We start from the raw sequence: 18,359 nt of genomic DNA on the forward strand, positions 1-18,359 counted from the left end.
AGGAATTGTTCATGGTGCCAGTGACCCTCACTACACCACAGGATCCCCTCAGTATGCACATCAGAGTTCTAGAAGGTGCATTCCCTGAAGTTACATATTTTGTGTAAGGTTGAAAATTAAGGTTGGGACTCAGACCTGACTCCTTCCAAAGACTGTCTTCTTGTGGCCAAACAGTACAGTCTCTGTTCTTCTATTATTAGTGGTTGCAAACAGGGTTTTATATAAATTTAGCAATTATATTAAATGTTCTCATTTTGGAAAGTATACTTTTATTAATGATGCCTAAATTTGCATTCGCTTTTTCAGCCATGAAGTTATACTTCAGGCTCCCTGTGGAATGCTTACCATCAACTAACAACCCTGAATCTTCTCTATGCACAATCTCTCCTGTCCTGTCACAGTCCCTGTTAATGTTATACCTGCCTATTGTTCCAGTGAGTCAACACACGGCCCTCAGCCTGCCTTGTGTGTGTATCTATACTGTATGTTATTGACTGATTTTTTTGTTATGTATTTTTTTAGTGTCAGTAACAGTGTTGTAAGGGATAGAACATTTTAATACAGTAGCTTTAAATATTTTTCACAGTGAAAAACACAGAATGAAAACAGATATTCACATGGAAAATAAATAGAAATAAATACCTATGCTTGAATTTGGGCCTGAGTTTATTTGAGTTCTTCACCCAAGGAAGGCTTAGGAGGTCACTGAGGGCTGTTTAAGAAATGACTGTCTCATTTGACCTTCCCTCTTTAAATCATGTGAAGGTCACACAAGCCAGGAGCTGTAAGCCCAGGAGCTGTGACCCTGCCCTGCGGCTGCACTCCAGTCTGTCTCACGCCCTCCTCCTTCCTCTCTCTTTTGCCTTTCCTCTCTCCCTTCTTATTTTATTCTGATATGGTAACTGTACTCAGCATGTTTTTTATTATGTATTCTGAATAGTGTCATTTTTGTAAAATCATGTTTTTGTAAATCATGTTTTTAATTTAAAAGGAGATGAAATACTTTGTATCTGATTAAGAAGCAATAGTCCTTAATCATTTTGCTTTTTAGCTGTTAGCTTTTCATTATTTTTGCTCTTTGTCAGTGACCCATAAAGAAACAGATATAAAACAAAACAAGGAGACCTGTTTCTGTGCCGGTCAAGAGTGGAATACGGACTAGGTGACGTGTTTGTTCCCTAACCTGGCAGTCATTAGAAAGCAGGCCCTGTCCTAATAGATTCACTTACCAGTTTCTTTTTGTACATGTTTAAAGTAGTTGTTCAATTTTAAAGATGAAAACCTTTCAGAAATTTAGAACAGAACTTTTAAAGACTATTTTTATGGTTTAGTAATTATTTGTAGTGCTCTGACACACATTAGGTCAATTTTTCAAATATTCAGCTATAACACTTAGTCTCTGACATAACAGAATGTCACAGACTGGGTGGCTTAGACAGCAGAGATTTATTTGCTCACAGTTCTGGAGGCTGATGTCCAGGATGGAGGTGTCAGCAGGGCTGGTGTCCTCTGAGGCCTGTTCCTTATTTTGTAGAGGGCTGCTCCCTGCCGTCTCTTTACATGGCCATCTCTCTTGGCATGCATACCCCGGTGTCTCATTTTGGGTCCCAGTTTTCTCTTCCTGTGATGATGCCTCCCTAGAGGCCTCATTGTAACTTCATATCCAGTTACATCCTGAGGTACCGAGGATTTGGGGCTTCAGTAGAAGAGCGTTGGGGAGATACGTGCAGCCTGTTGTCTATTGATAACTGATACTATTGATCACTGACTTCATTCAGCTTCTTTGTGAGGTGATAGTAGGAAATTAGTAGTCTCTTCAGGGACCCTGCTGACCTTTGTCTGATGACCAAATAAACATTATAGATCTTTTTTAAAAAGAATGATATTTTAAAGAATATTCTGTTATTACAAAGATAATACATATACATCCGGAAGATACAGAAAAGAAAAAATAAGAATATAAAAATATATTTTCATTACCCAGAGTTTACCTTATTACAATAGTTCCTGACTTAAGATGGTTTGACTTGCCATTTTTCAACTTTAGGATGGTGCGAGAGCAGTATTCATCCAGTCAAATCCTATTCAGATTTTGAATTTTGATCTTTTCTTGGTCTAGTGATATGTGGTTTGATTCTCTCTCTTGATGCTAGGCAGTGGTCAATCTCATGATCACAGAGGTCACCAAGCCAGACTCTACAGCACACTGTGTTGCCAACTCAGGATGTTTCAAGCATTAGACATACTAATTGCATTTTCCACATAATGATATGTTCAATTTACCTTGGGTTTATTGGCACAGAACACTGTCATAACTTGAGCATCTGAGTATACACCTTTGTTACTACTTAATGTATATCCTAGATATTTTTGTCTGTGTACCTTTGTGCATACATGGTTTATCAAAATGAGAATTTATAACTAGTTTTTTAAAATTTATAACTAGTTTTTTTTTTCAGTTAATGATGTCTACCTTTTGCAGCAAATAAATTTTCATTTCCTTCAATCCCCAGTTATAAAACATTATTTATGGTGGTATAACGAATCACCTAAAATTTAGTTGCTCAGTGATTTATTTCTCATGATTCTGTGGCTTGGCTGGCTGGACAGGGTGGCCCTGGCTGGTTTGGTCTGGGCCCACTCAGGTAGTGATCAGATTCAGCTGGGCTGCACGGGCTACAATGCCTTTATGTTCATGCCTGGCCGTTGGTGGTGGCTCTTGGCTGAGCCACCTCACCTCTCCTCGTGGCCCCTTACCCTCCAGGACAGTAGAGCAGCTTCCTCACAGCCTGGCAGTCTGAGGGCAGCCATGAAGACTGCCAAGAAGGCAAAGGTGGAGGCTGCAAGACTTCCCGAGGCCAAGTCCTGGAGCTCATACAGCCTCCCTGCCAGCACCACCCGCCTAGGTCCACGTCTTGATGAGGGGAACTGCAAAAAAATCTGTGGTCATCTGCCACCAAGTCCACATTCTGACTTCACTAATGGTCACAGAATTGCCCTTTACTATTGTTTTTTTGTTTGATTGGTTTGTTGGTTGGTTTGGTTTGGTTTTTTGAGATGGGGTCTTACTGATTTTGCCCAGACTGGTCTCAAACGCATGGGCTCTTGTGACCCTCCTACCTCATCCTCTCAAGTTCTGGAGCTACAGGTGCATGTCACCAAGCCTGGGCAGCTAGTTTGTGTAATCCAGGGATATTTACTTGGTTGTGTCCTTGTAGTGTCTTCTAGCTTATTCTTGCTTCTGCTGAATCCTAATAATTGGGAAGTTAAATCTAAAGTCTTGACAGATTGAAGTTAAACATTTTGGGCTGGAATATACCTTAGATGAAATTGTGTATTATATATAATATCAAATTAGAAGAAAACTGTTTTCTAGTTAGTCATAGTTATTAATACAAGAATTAGACTACATAAATTATAGCCTGATCCTTTCATTACAATGTTACATTTTTGTCCTTAAAAAATATTCTGTGTGATGTTTTGACACTTTATAATCTTAATATAATAGAACATGTTTATAATACAACAGAAAATATGAACTCCGTATCAATTCATAAAGTTCTTTCTTGAGTTCTGTTTTTTTGTTTTTTGCAAAACTAGGGATTGAACCCAGGGCCTCACACATGCTAATAAGCAAGTGCTCTACCACTGACCTACCTCCCCAGCCCTTATTTTTTATTTTGATCCAGGGTCTTGCTAAGTTGCCCAGACTGCCCTCAAACTTGGTATCCTCCTGCCTCTGCCTCCTAAGGAGCTGGGATTACAGGTATGCACCTGTGTACCCTGCAAAGTTGTGCTGTTTTACAATCCCCCCAGCACTGTCTGAGAGAGCCTCCTCTGAGTGTGTCATCAAACTTCAGATATGTGCCTCTTAGGTGAGCAGTTGTCTCATTGTAGAGTTCATTTGCTTTTCTATCTCACCCCCCACCCAATCGCCCCACCCCCACCCTTGCTGAGCCTCTTTTTATATTGCCTATTTGTACCCTTTACCCATTTTTTTCTTCTCAATTTCTAAGAGCCCCTAGAAAGAGTAACCATTTTGGTATGCATTGTAAATATTTACTCCTTTTCCACTTATTTTTTGGCTTTGTTCATTATGTTTTTAACCATGCAAAAATTTAAATGTATAGGCTGGAGATATAGCTCAGTTGGTAGAGTTCTTTCTCACATGTACAAGGCTGTAGGTTCAATCCCCAGCACCACACACACACACAAAAATTGTATTGTGGAATGTATTTTTTAAACTATTTTTATTGATTATGGATTTTTTTTTGGCTTTGGATTTTGAGTTGTAGTTAAAAGACCTCCTCTGATTTTATAAAGGAACTCACTGATTTTTTTTCTCCTTCTTCTTAATACTTAAATGGTTTTATGTTTTGCATGGAGGCCTTTAATCCAGATGGATTTTTTTCTTTGTGCAACATGAATTAAGGATCCAATTAAATCTTTTTAAAAAATAGCTGCTTAGTGTCCCTAACACTATTGGGTAAAAAGCACCTCTGACTTGAGGGTGCTGCCGTTTTGATCTGTTTCTTTGTCTTCCCAAATCTTAAAGCATAAAGACATATCTTCTTTACAAGGTTTTTGGTACTTGTGTATGGTCACAACAAGAGATGTAAAAATATTTTTATCTCTTCTGTCTCATGTGAAACTTATATTTATTTCAACAACAGTGGGAAGGAGTTGTGTATGGAAAATAATCTGTAAAAAACCTTCTCTTCTGGTGTTCTCTAGTCTGTTGATTTTGTCAAAACACTAGCTGATCTGTGACTGCATTAAACTGTCAGATTAATCAGGAGAATTCATAAGACATTAAAGAAGCAAGTCACAAAGTTATTTATAAAGGTGATGCCAAGGATTGTTCTCCATAATGAATGCCACCTCAGTCTTGCCGACAGTTCTATTATCATGAGTCATTCTTTCAGCAGGAATTAAGAGGTATGTAAAACATTAAAGTTTCACTTTTGAGTATTAGTTTCATCTCAGAAATTGCAAGGGTGACAATACTTGCTGAGATGGTAACAGAATGTTCATGCTCTATTGCAGTTGCTAGAATGACAGAACAGACAGTAACTGAAGGAACTTCCTGGCTTTTAAGTAAATATGAAAAATTCACAAGCTGGTAGATAGATACTCTCAGAGCTTTGAAAGGATTTCAATGAAGGAAGGTGTCACCACCATTAAGAACCGTGACAGAAGTTCTAAGTAAGGGAACTGGAAATGGAAAGGTTGGAAGATAGACAGACATCAGTGAAAGTTGGGACTGGAAACAGGTAGGTATTTGGAGAGTGAAAGCAGAATAGACACTCTTTCCTTGAAAGCAGTTCTTCTATCAGTTCTGCCACTTCCCCTCCCACGAGCGGGCTCTCATGAAAAGATTGCAGAAGTGAGACAGCCTGAGGAGCACTCCCTGGCACTGGTTCTTCTTTTGCATCCTCAGTGGAAAATAGTGCAGCGGAGGCTGTTTCTTCAGTTCTGTAACATATCAAGCCTTATGGAACGCACCATCACGGTGGAGTTCAGTCTCTCCATCTGCTTGTAGAAGCAAGTGGACTAAAGCACAGTAGAGAGATTTCTTGGTTTAATGTTAAGTCAAGATGCGCGCAGAGGACGTGAGCTGAAACTCTGATGAAGTCACAGTGCCTTTCCTGTTCAGTAAGAGGAGTGTGTTTCCTGATGCTCTAATACAGGGCTTCTCACCAGCGATGTTAATAGTGCAGGTCCAGAAAGTTGTGCCTTTGAACACTTGATCTTTTTGTTTTGAAATGCACCAATCTAATAAATAGTCTCTGTTTAGGAAGTAGTAATTTTGACTGAAAGCAGGTATCCTTTTACCTGTAAGACATTGTCAGAATTCTACAAATAATTTTGTCTGAGGGAACTGCTAGAATCTTCAGAAATTTTATGGAGACCTTCTGTTTAAAATCTCAGCATTAATTCATTTTTTAAACAAATTTACTAGTTTAAAGGCTTCTTCTTCCTCCTTCAGTCTCTACCGTACACACACACACACACACACACACACAGCATGCTATTCTGAATCCAAGGGAAGGTACCATATAACAAAAAATAAAATCTATTTGCTGTTGTTGAATATCTGTATACAATTAGTTACTATTAAAATGAGATATAAATTGTGTCTCTCATGTGGCAGAAACGTGGCCAGAATTAAAAGAACATCCTTACGGTGGCATAGAAAAAAATGTATACATACATACCTACTTATACACATACTTCTTTTAAAGGGCTGGGCATAGTGGCACATTCCTGTAATCCTAGCTACTCACCCTTCCTGGGCAACTTAAAAAAAAAAAAGAAAGGAAGGAAGGAAGTAAAGGCTGGGAATGGAGTTCAGTGATAGAACAGTCCTGGATTCAGTCCCCAGCACTGGAAATAAAATCAATCTGGCATTATAACATTACAATTTCGAATTACTTTCTAAAAGAACGTGTGACTGTGTCATAATACTAAAATTACTGCTCACTGGGAAGTCTTAAACATTCTAACTTGTTACTTCTTTAGACATAAGCTTCACTCAGACTTTTGATGAAGGCCTTTTTTCCACAGTCTGTGGGCCTTACACTTAGAAACTCAACGAAACTCAACTATGGAGGAATAAATGATGGATCCCTCTGCACAACAATACCTGGCTTCAGGTTCTTTATCATGTAGGTTTTCTCTTTGGGATATTGCCTCCTTTAATATAATATGTGAACTGTATCAAGGTATAGACAATTTTAAACTCTCTATTCCTTCCACAAATATTTGCCTGAGTACTGTGTGCCAGGTGTTTGCATCTAGTAGCAAACAACCTACACCAAATCCTTGTCCTTGGGGCCTCTGAGTTTAAAAGGGAAACAGACATTAACAAATTAGTACACCATTAAGTAATTACCATTGAAATAAGCACTGGAAAGGAAACACAAAGGGTACTAATGACAGTGTATAATGAAAAGTCCTAAATTTAATCTGGTTTATCAGAGAAGACCTTCTTGAAAAAAGTTTCACCAGTGACTAAGAGCAAGGATAATCCATAACTGAGCAAAAGGAGAAGATGGGGAAGAATATTAAGGCCCAGTGATGCATCCAACATGTGTGTCAGTCTGAAGACAGGAAGATGTGTGGAGCATTAGAAACCTAACTACCCACAAGGCCAAGGTGAATGCCATGGAGTCCTGGTGGTGAGGTCAGATCAGAATGGGCTTCAGTTTTTGCAATCAAATGGACTTGGATTTAAATTGTGGCTTTGTCACTTCCCATATGATCTTGAACAGGTTACTTAGTAGTTCTAAGAATGATCTATAAGTTACTACGATATTAATTAGCCTTTTCTGCATAGCAGACTACCCCAAAATTCAGTGGTCTAATCCCAGCAATTTTGAGAGGCTCAGTGCTGATCTACCAAGGCAGTTCTTGTGTCAGTCTCTCTTTGTTCTTTTGGAAATATTCTTTCCATGATTTGCAAAGTGCAGCTGAAATGTTAAGTAGAATTTAAGTAATGTAAAATTCGCAGATTTTAGAAACATGAGTTATTTTTAACCATAGGCTACAGTGGTGTAGTGAAGGTGAAGTTGTACTGTAGTGTGTTAAGGAGTGAATGGACGCAGTGGCAGGCAGAGTAATGGCCCCAAAGATGCCCACAGCCTCATCCCCAGAACCTGTGACTGTGTTGGATTACATGACAAAAGGTATAGATATTACTTGGCAAAAGGTATAGATGGAAGAGAGACTCTGTAAAATATGAGGATTATCCTGAATTACCTGAGCGGGCCCATTGTAACCATCTCACAGGTAGAAGAGGGAAGCAGGAGATGCCATGTGAGGAGGATTCGACTGCCATTGCTGGCTTTGAAGGTGGAGAAGGGGGCCCTGAGCCAAGGAATGTGGGCAGCCTCTGTCTAGAAGCTGGAAAAGGCAAGGACACAGATGTCCCCAGAGAGAGCCTTTAGAAGAAATGCAACCCACCAACAGCTTGATTTTAGCCCAGTGATGTCCATATTAGACTTCTAATGACCCAAATGGTAAAATAATAAATTTATGTTGTCTATGCCACTAGGTCTGAGGTAATTTGTTAAGCAGCGCTCTGAAGTGAACATTGGGTAAGAAAGGAATGTCCTCCACATAGACCTCCCTTAATAGAAGTTGGCCACCAAAGAAAGAAGAGAGGGAAGATGTGACATGCAGGATTTAGGGAGAATAGTAGTGTGTTTTAAAATGGAAGAGTTGTTGTGCTTTTGACTTTTTCATTGTATTTGTGTGATTTCTGTTATTTTTGTGTTGAGACACACTATCGGAATTCTTCATCTGACACCCCAAATACCAGAACACAAGGGTCTGTAAGAGCAAATTAATTGCCCTTGTATAAAAAACAAATTTTTTTAAAATTTAAATTTTGCACCAAAAAAATCAATTACTTAAGAAAATTTCCCTTTAGCATTAACTAAAACTAATTAGACTCAAGTAATACTTTATAGAAATATATGTTAAGCATTTATAAGCCTTGAAATTCTGCTTATATTGACAGATAGGTCTGGGTATTATAAATCAGATTTTTATATTTAAGTCGTAATAATTAAAGTTGACAGTATTTTTCTATTCTATAAGTTAGAATTGATGTGCATAAATAATAACAATAGCCATTAGTTACCATGGAATAAGTGTCTATTGTATTTCTGCTCCAGCCTTTATCCTCGATAGCTCATTTAGTCCTCTTGACAATATCACATGGGAATTAAAATCATTTCTATTAATAATTTGCAGCTATAGAATGTGAGTCATTCTATCTGTAAAATACAATTTAACAAATTCAAAATAATTGAGATTTAATCATATTCATATAACAAAGAAATTCCCTTTAGTTTAATCAAGGAACCAATTGTCGATACCAGGATCATATGAGTTTTCCACTGTTATGGATTGCAAGTAAATCTCAGTATAATTATAAATTGGTCACTATTTTTTAGAAGAGTCACAATTGATGAAATTTGACAGCTTCAGAGCCTATATACAGGTTTATTTCCAATTTATTTCTAATTATTGTTTTTGTTTTTGGTGGTGCGGGAGGTTGAACTCAGGGCCTGCCTGCTAGGCAAGTACTCTGTCCCTGTCTAATTATTGTCTAAAAGATGGACTGTTCATGGCCCTCTTTTGTTCTTCAGTTATAAACAGTCTAAGTCTCAAGATTTATCCTGAACTTTCTTAGGAGAAGGGATCAGAATGCCAGTACATGTCTGTTAAGAAAGATTTTCTTACCACGTCACTACAGCTTCCCTTTTTCCTTTCCCTACTTTCTTTCTGCTCCCCATTGGCCCATTTCAGTTGCAGTTTTTAGCAGTTACAACATCTTATTTGTACTTTTTAATCAATGCTAAAACTTGAGATGAACTATCTACCCTAAGACTCCTTTGCAGCTATAGTAGCCAGTGATTGGGCTATTACATGTTTATTCATTTCTCGCATTGAACACGAGTGCCTTATATTTGCTAATGTTAGACTCTGTGTCTGCAAGTGGGAAAACTGCCCTGAGACTTTAAGGTCTGTCTCATCGGTGCCAAACTTCAACTAGACTTTCTGTCAAAATATATTTAAATCAGCTTTTAGAGTAAAATATAAAATATGTAATTATACAGGTATGAATCTGACAGTGAACTCACTATAAAGCTTCATTTTGTATGCACTTAATGTTTTAGAAGCTTTGGATATTTTTTTAATATATTGATTTTATTAGGATCTTTCCTACTTGCACATCCCCTGTCCCTCATCGTCTTCTAACCCTTTCCGTGAGCTCCATGAGTAACCCTGTGTGCACAGGTCCTGAATCTTAACAAGCACACTTTATTGTCCTTTTGTCCTAAGTAAAATTTCTGTCCTTGAACGGTGTTTCTTCCCCAGCAGTCCCTTTCATGGAAGACCACCTGTCTTCCCATTCTGCTCCTGGAACTCAACAAAGTGATGGTGGCTAAATGTCATTTTCAGTAGTTACTTGTCAATGGAGTTTTGGTTTTCCTGAGAACTTTTTTCTCTCCACTCCTCTCGGTCCTGTTATTTACTGACTCCTAGGACACACACGTGCCTTTCCAATGACTTGCTCATCAGGCTTGGTTTTCTTTTCCTCCAGTTTCCCTCCATCACCCCCCACAGTCCTAGGAGCAGTAGTGATAACCAGTTCAACTCCAAGTCAGACATCTTGACCTGTTACTTCACATTAGCCGTTCCCAAGTAAGAATAGCTACACATTGGGCCATGGTCAAACCATCCACACCTGGAGACCTTAACGTCAGATGTCTTCTCTGGCCACGACCTTCCTTCTCCCCGTTTCTTGCACTCCTCAGGCAGTCTTTAATCCCCCTTGAACCCTGCCTTCCTGTTCCTCTCCCCACTGCCTTCTGGTTCCTGTCATCCTTGCAAACCTGGAACCTGCCTTGCTGGTACCCTGGAATTGCTCACCCTCCAATTCTCCCTCCTCACCTGACACTGCTGTCACTTGGATCACCTCTGATCTCTATTTCCAATTCCAGGTTGCTAAGCTTTCCTTATAGATCAATAAAATGTGTCTCTTGGGTCTGGCATGAAATCCGTGCTGACAATCTTAACAGAACCTCCTGGAAGGTTAGCAAAATGTTTTACTTTTCTCTCATGAACCGCATATGAACTTTCCTACCTTTCTTCCTTCTTGAACCCTCAGCCCCATCATTCTCTTCCTGTCTGGCAGAGATGATTTGTCCTACTTCACTGAAAATATATCCAGTCGAGCTGCAGAAGACCCTCAGATTTTCTTCTGCTCTCCTTTCTTTTGAACCTTAAAATTCTCTGTATCTTGGCATTGCTTGTTAGATTAACAAAAATTAAAGATATTGTTAATAACAAGAGTTAGACTTTTTAAAAAGGCATCCATTCACTGTTGGTGTGGAATATAAATGGCCTCAACCTTTTTGAACACAGTGCTTATCAAAAATTGACAGCAAGCCAGGTGTGGTGGTACAAGCTTATAATCCTAGCGGCTCAGGAGGCTGAGGCAGGAGGATCACGGGTTCAAAGCCAGCCTCAGCAAAAGGGAGGCAGGCACTAAGCAATTCGGTGAGACCCTGTCTCTAAATAAAAATACAAAAAGGTCTAGGAATGTGGCTCAGTGGCCGAGTGCCCTTGAGTTTAATCCCTGGTACACCCCTACCCCCCCAAATTGATAGCAGTTATAAAAGTTTAATATACAAGGTATTTTGTGTCTCACTAATTCAGTTTTAGGAATGTGTCCTACCAATCTGTACCTGCCCAAGTAGACAAGATGTATATACCAGGGTATTTCTTGTGGCATTATTTTCTTATCTTATTCTAATTTTATCTATAGGCCAGAAAACCCTATATTCCTGTATCTAGAACCATGGAGCTGTTTGAGATGAGAGCTGGCAAATATTTCTTAATGTAATTTTTAGATTCTTCAGTTTTTATTTGTTATCAGGCAGCACTCGTGGCATTTTTCAAACCCATCTCATCCACTCCTTAAGGGGATAGATTGTCATGTAGAAGAACCACGTGGTTTCACTTCAGCACACAGTTCAGGACACAGGAATTGATTTTCTGTGTGTGTCAGGAGAAGCAGTTTTATTTTTAATAGCAGAAAATGATGAACAGTTGAAATGTCTTTTTGTTTCACCCCTCTCAATCCCTTCCAGTCCATCCTTTAAAGATATCACTAATTAGTTTTCTTCCCACACAGCCATAATTGGGACACACCGCTGCTTAAAATCTCCCAGTGACTCCTATTTACTTGAAGAGATAGTCTCAACTCCATAGTCAGGCTTTTAGAACAGTCTGGCCTAGTCTCGGCCTGTCTTTCCCAGCCCCACTCCCATTATTGTGCTCTGATACGCAAGTTCCAGCCAAGCTAAATAATCTACTGCTCCTCTGCAAACCTGCCTTTTTATTTCCTCTTCTTTACTCGAGTGCTAACTGAGCTCACCCCTGGGTCTCAGCGTTTCCTGGCTGCAGCATCCTAGACACAGCACTTAATCTCCCGGCCCTTTGCTGTCCCATTTCCCTGCGGTTGTCTGGTTATGTGGAGTGATCTATGTAAAGTGATAATGATCTATCCGTGATGGCTGTATTAAAATAAAGCCTAGAAGAGTACAAGATGAAACTAGAACATCTTGTTGTGCTAGAAAGTAGGAAAGAACAATAAACGGGGCGAAGGGAAAGCTCTTCTCTTGTTGGAAGAAAGCCAATGAGAGATGGGGTGATGGAGTTCAACAACCATCACTCCTGTCAGAAAGAGGGAGGAATGCTTTGTTGAGGAGCAGGATTTTTTTTTACATAGTCTCAATTGATCACCCCACAGTTTGCCAGTTAATTACAAAAGAAAACATACTTTATGGTGTGGAAATCCTGGCAAACTCCACTCATGACTTTGCACTAAGGAGGTGATCAGTAACACCAGAGTTGAGGAGAGGACCATCCTGATTTGTTCTAAGAAGGGTAAAATCATTGCACTGGTATTAGCCAGGAATCTGTGTCTAATCATGAGGAAACACCATATAATATCCAAATTGAGGGTTGGTCTGCAAAATAGCAAGCCTCTTCAGAGTGTCAAGATCAAGAAAGAAGGAAAGAAAGTTTCAGACAGTCATTTCTAAGACATTATATATGATCTTTAACTAGATCCTGGACTGAATAAAAGTAGCTGCAAAGAGTGTTATTAGGCAAATGATAAAATTTGAATAGGAATATATTAGGTAATAGTATTTTTATCATAGTTGAAGGTTCTGATATTAAATCACCGTGGGAGTGTGAGAGCATGTCCTGGGAGATGCACATTGAGGTACGTAGGAGTAGAGGAGCATGATATCTCCAATGTGGGTCAGGAAATTTTTGTGCCATGTATAAAAACAGACAGGAAGAGAATTCTAAAGCAAAAGAAGCAAAATGGAAACAATTGGTGAACTTTCCTAATGAGTATATGGAGATTCCTTACACTGAAATTTGCAGTTTTCTCTGAATTTGATATCAAGATAAATTATTTTATTTTTAAAGTCCCCAAGTGAAGCATTGTGACCTAGGAGAAACGGTCTTAATAGGGCTTCCTTTAGGAGCCACTGTATGATGTGGTGGACAGCTTTCACCAAGCTTCCTAAATAGAGCCCTTTCATATCACTCTTGAGGCTTCCTACTAGAAGCCTTTGGAACAAGATAACAGTGTATAGTTTTTTCCAAAACAGTGTTGTCCAAGTTTGTGGTATTCTTCTGCTCTGCCTTTGTTCAAAGCCACAATAGCATGTTGAGAAGGGTAGATAGAGTACTGTATTATCTTTCATATATACCTTTTTTTACAACTGAACATTTGATGATATTTGGTCTATAGACAATTTGAGGTTCTAATTTTTGGCCAGAACCGTGATTGTAGCTCTTCATTGACAAATTCAGATTCGTCTGCTTTAATGGGCAGGTAGGTTAAAATAACTTGGTAAAAATTAAGGAGATTTCTGCAAGGTTGCAGACATTTCTGCCAACAAGGACAAGTCCTTTTCTTAAGAAACCAGCCGGGTTGCCCTGCTGCACAACCTAAATTGCTTAAGTTCCATGCTATAAAATCGGTCCACCATAATTTTAGTTTGGCACATTCTCAGAAAGATTTAAACTAATTGTTTACTCTAGCCATTAAAACAACAACTCAGTATGGATCCAATCAGACATCTGCTCTCAAGGTCTGCGGTAGTCTGATGAGCCTTCAAAACTTTAATTGGGAAAAACCCCTAAGATAATGAAATTATGTGACCAAATATATATTTAAAACATCTTCTGTGTTGGCTGTAAGTGGTTTAAAGAGTCAAAGGACATAATTATTGCTTTGAAGGCATGTTTTCTGACACTAATTATCAAGACCACCTGCCTGACGAGGCTGTTCGGATAAGCAGCAGTGAAGTCACATCAGAAGGGACAAGAGCAGCTGGAAGAGGCCTGTGAAAGCACCGTCTGTGGAGCAGATGCTTCAAGTCATTGCCCTTACTTCTCCAGCTAATAAACCGTGCAACTCTGGATCATTTATTTAACTTCTCCAAGTTTTACTTTTATCTCTAGCAATTGTTATATTTCCTCTGAGGATCATACTATTATGGTTTCTTTTTTTTTTCTTTTCTTTTTTTTTTTTTTTTGGTATTAGTAATTGAACCTGTGGACACTTTTTCATTGAGCTACATCCCCAACCCTTTCTAAAATTTTCTGAGACAGGGTCTTGCTAAGTTGCCCAGGCTGGTCTTAAACTTGTGATCCTCTTTTCTGCCTCTCAAGTTGCTAGCATTATAGGCCTGCACCACCATACCCAGGTTACCATTAGCATTCCTACTTCACAGCATTGTTTATGAGGGTCAAATTTATTATACCTAAATAGAACAGGCAGAGAATAAGTGCCCAGTATCTGTAGTTATTATTATCATTTGTCTAGTTTCAGAAGCAGAGGTCAATATATGTTAAGATTCAGATTTTAAAGGAGGGCAGCCCAAACCCTTGATAATATTACTAGATTCTTCTCTTTCAATAGTCCTTTCCCACTTTCTTTGACTTTCTGGGGTTATTAAGATGTTACTTTTTTTTTTTTTTTTTTTTGAGAGAGAGAGAAAGAGAGAAATTTTTTAATATTTATTTTTTAGTTTTTCGGCGGACACAACACTTGTTTGTATGTGGTGCTGAGGATCGAACCCGGGCCACACGCATGCCAGGTGAGCGTACTACCGCTTGAGCCACATCCCCAGCCCCAAGATGCTACTTTTATATATATAAAAAAATCAGTAAGCCAGGCACAGTGGCACATGCCTGTAATAATCCCAGGGGCTCAGGAGGCTGAGGCAGGAGGATCGCCACTTCAAAGTCAGCTTCAACAATAGTGAAGCACTAAGCAACTCAGTGAGACCCTGTCTCTAAATAAAATACAAAATAGGGCTGGGGATGTGGCTCAGTGGTTGAGTGCCCCTGAGTTCAATCCCTGGTGCTAAAAACAAAAAACCATCAGTAGCCAGAGGGGTGATTGACAATGCTACTCAGTCCATTTTTGTTATATTCCCACAAAGGCAAAAAGCTGAAGAAATATCAATAAAAATGAAGCAAGCTCATCCTATTCCTGACAGTTTTTCTATAACAAGAAGAGTAAAAACAGCATTGGCTTAAAAAAATTAAAAGAAATGAACAAGCTTACAACTTACGGGAGAATTGCCCAAAACTTGAGAAAGAATTTCCAGAAATGTAACTGGCCCCTAATTCTGTCAGATAAGTTTTTCAGGATATGTGAGCTGGCATGGGTCAAGAACCCACCAGGCAAGTTGTACCTTAAATACTCTAACTGTAGGCAGTTTTCACTCAGATTATTCAGCCTGGGCTTTTTAATACATCTTTTATGTGAACAGAGTCATTTGGGCTCAGCTGGAAAGGGGCAGGAGTCATGGTGGGGGGGGGCTTTCTTGAGTTACAAAGCAGAGAAGACTCATCCTCTTAATGTCAGTGAGGCTTGACCAGCTCAGGGTGTCACTAACCATTTTGAAGTCACTAGTGATTCTGGCCCAGAATTTGCCTGTATTTCTATTTCTGTTGCTTCCTTTGAGAGAATAAAACTTCAAAATTCAACTCAGATTTAATAATGTTCAAGACAGTCTTTTCCATGTTTTGGCTTGGTTCGGTCGTTGCCTGATGAAGTTGTTCTGAGTTTCCAGGGCGAGCCCTGACCGTCCCCTGCAGTTGCTTTGTCTCCTGATAAACAAATAGGTGTAAAGACTCCAGAGACACAGCTTCAGCGCATCCTCAGTTGTCAGAGCTTGTTGAAGATGAAAGCCCTCGCTGCACCTCACTTTTCTTCAGCTTCAAGCCTCCCCTGTCTAACTCCAGAGAAGCTCTAGGGAGCTGTGCCAAGCAGGAGTGAAAACAGGGAGGAGTGATCTCAACACTCAGGAACGTGGGACCTGGGTGTCAGCGCTGGGGACGATCCCATGTCTGTGTGACACTTAGGAAAGAGCCATGGTGCTCTTCTTACTCACAGATGTCCCCACGTGCCATCAGTCAACACTCGCTGATCTATAGTCAACTCACTAGGAGCTTTTCATTCAGAGTTCTGCTGTATTTAAGGTGCTCTTTGCACTTGGTTTGGCTAAAATTCCTTGGAGAATCTTATTTAAGAATTTTTTTCATGTATGTTGATCTTGTATCCTGCTCCTTAGCTGAATTTGCTTATCAGCTCTAGAAATCTTCTGGTGGAGTTTTTTGGGTCTTCTAGATATAAGGTGATACATCAGCAAGGAGAGATAATTTGACTTCCTATTATATCTCTTTAATTTCCTTTTCTTGTCTGAGTAGCTAGATTTTTAAGAACTGTGTTGAATATGAGTGGTAAGAGTGAACATTCTTGGTTTTTTTCCTGATTTTAGAGGAAATGTTTTCAGTTTTTCTCCATTCAGTATGATGTTGGCCTTGAGCTTGTTGTATGTAGCATATCGCTTTCCTAATGAATCTGCTGAGAAAGAAATCAGAAATACTGTCCCATTCACAATATCTGCAAAACAAACAAAAACAACTTGGGAATAAATCTAACTATGGATGTAAAAGACCTCTACAATGAAAGCTATAAAACACAGAAGAAAGAAATTGAAGTAGATCTTAGAAGATGGAAAGCCTTCCATGTTCTTAGATAGGCAGAATTAATATTGTCAAAATGGCCATACTACCAAAAACATTATACAGATTCAGTACAATCCCCATCAAAATACCAATGACATTTCTAACAGAACTAGGAAAAAATTCTAAAATTCATTTGGAAGAATAAAAGACCCAGAATAGCCAAAGCAATCCTGAACAAGAAGAGTGATGCTGGATACCTGATCTCAAATTGTACTACAGAGCTACAGTAACAAAAACTGTGTGGTATTGGCATCAGAACAGACATGAAGACCTATGGAACAGAACAGAAGACACAGAGACAGGTCCACATAGTCATCTGATACACAACAAATATGCTAAAAACATATTAGAGAAAAGATAGCCTTTTTAACAAATGGTGCTGGGAAAACTGGATATCCCTATGTAGAAGATTGAAACCAGATCTCTTTAATCCTGCACAAAAGTCAAATTAAAGTGAGTCAAAGACTAGGAATTAGACTAGAAACTTTGCAACTTCTAGAAGAAAATATAGACTCAACACTCCTAATTTATTGGCACAAGTACCGTCTTTCTTAACCAGACCCCTAAAGCTCAAGAAATAAAACCAAAAATCAATAAGGAGTGGTATCAAGTTTAAAAACTTCTGCACAGCAAAGGAAACAAAGAGTGTGAAGAGAGAACTTACATTAATGGGAGAAAATCTTTGCGAGCAACTCCTCTGACAGGAGGATTAATATCCAGAATATATAAAGAACTCAAAACAATAAATACCAAATAAATAAATAGCCAACAAATATATGAAAAAATGTTCAACATCCTTAGCAATCAGGGAATTGCAAATCAAAACTACATAGAGATTTCATCTCACTCCATTAGAATGGCAATCATTAAGAATACAGACAGTAATAATAATGCTGGCGAGGATGTCAGGGAAGGACATACTCATACATTGTTGGTAGTACTGCAAATTAGAACACCCACTTTGGAAAACAATATGGGGTTTCTGCAAAAGACTAGGAACAGAACCACCATATGAGCCAGCTATCCCACTCTTTGGTATTTATTCAAAAGAATTAAGATGAGCATACTGTAGTAACACAGGCATATCAATGTTTATTGAAGTGCAAGCCACACCAGCCAAGTTATAGAACCATCCCAGATGCCCATCACCGTATATACACAGTGGAATTTTATTCAACCATAAAGAAGAATGAAATTATGTCATTTTCTGATAGGTGGATGGAACTAGAGAGCATCATGTTAAGTGAAATAAGCCGACTCAGAAAGTCAGAGGTTGGATGTTTTTTCTCATATGTGGAAGCTCGAGCAAAATAAGGAAAATGGTGGGAGCAGGGAATTCCTAGAAGGGAGATAGTGGAGTAAAGGAAGAGGATAGAGGCAGGAGGGAGGTGGGGTGGGAAAAGGGAAGAACGGTGGAATAAAATGGATCAAATTGTGCATGTACACATATGATTATGCCACCGTGAAGTTCACCTTTATGTGTATCTGTAAAGCACAGTTAAAAAGAAACTATCAATAAAAGAGAAGGAAGACTAGTAAAGTAGAGGAAGGGGAATAGCAGGAGGGAGGAGGGAGGAGGGGAGGGAAAAGGAAGCACTAGGAACTGAAGTGGAGCAATTATATTCTATGCATGTATAATTATGTCAAACCCCAGTAGTACATATAACTATAATACACTAATAAAAACACTAAGAGTTTTTAATTTAATGTGG

At 39.0% G+C, this 18,359-nt stretch overlaps 1 protein-coding gene across 5 annotated transcripts in view; it reads left to right on the forward strand.

The window, feature by feature from the left end:
- Positions 1–18,359, forward strand: part of Rps6ka5 (ribosomal protein S6 kinase A5) — a 176,937-nt gene that overhangs the window by 79,700 nt on the left and 78,878 nt on the right. The window lies entirely within an intron of this gene.

The sequence above is a fragment of the Marmota monax genome, unplaced genomic scaffold (genome assembly GCF_021218885.2).
Source record: "Marmota monax isolate L192 unplaced genomic scaffold, Marmota_monax_Labrador192_F-V1.1 WCK01_AAM20220418_F8-fsc00017, whole genome shotgun sequence".
Lineage (NCBI taxonomy): Eukaryota > Metazoa > Chordata > Mammalia > Rodentia > Sciuridae > Marmota > Marmota monax.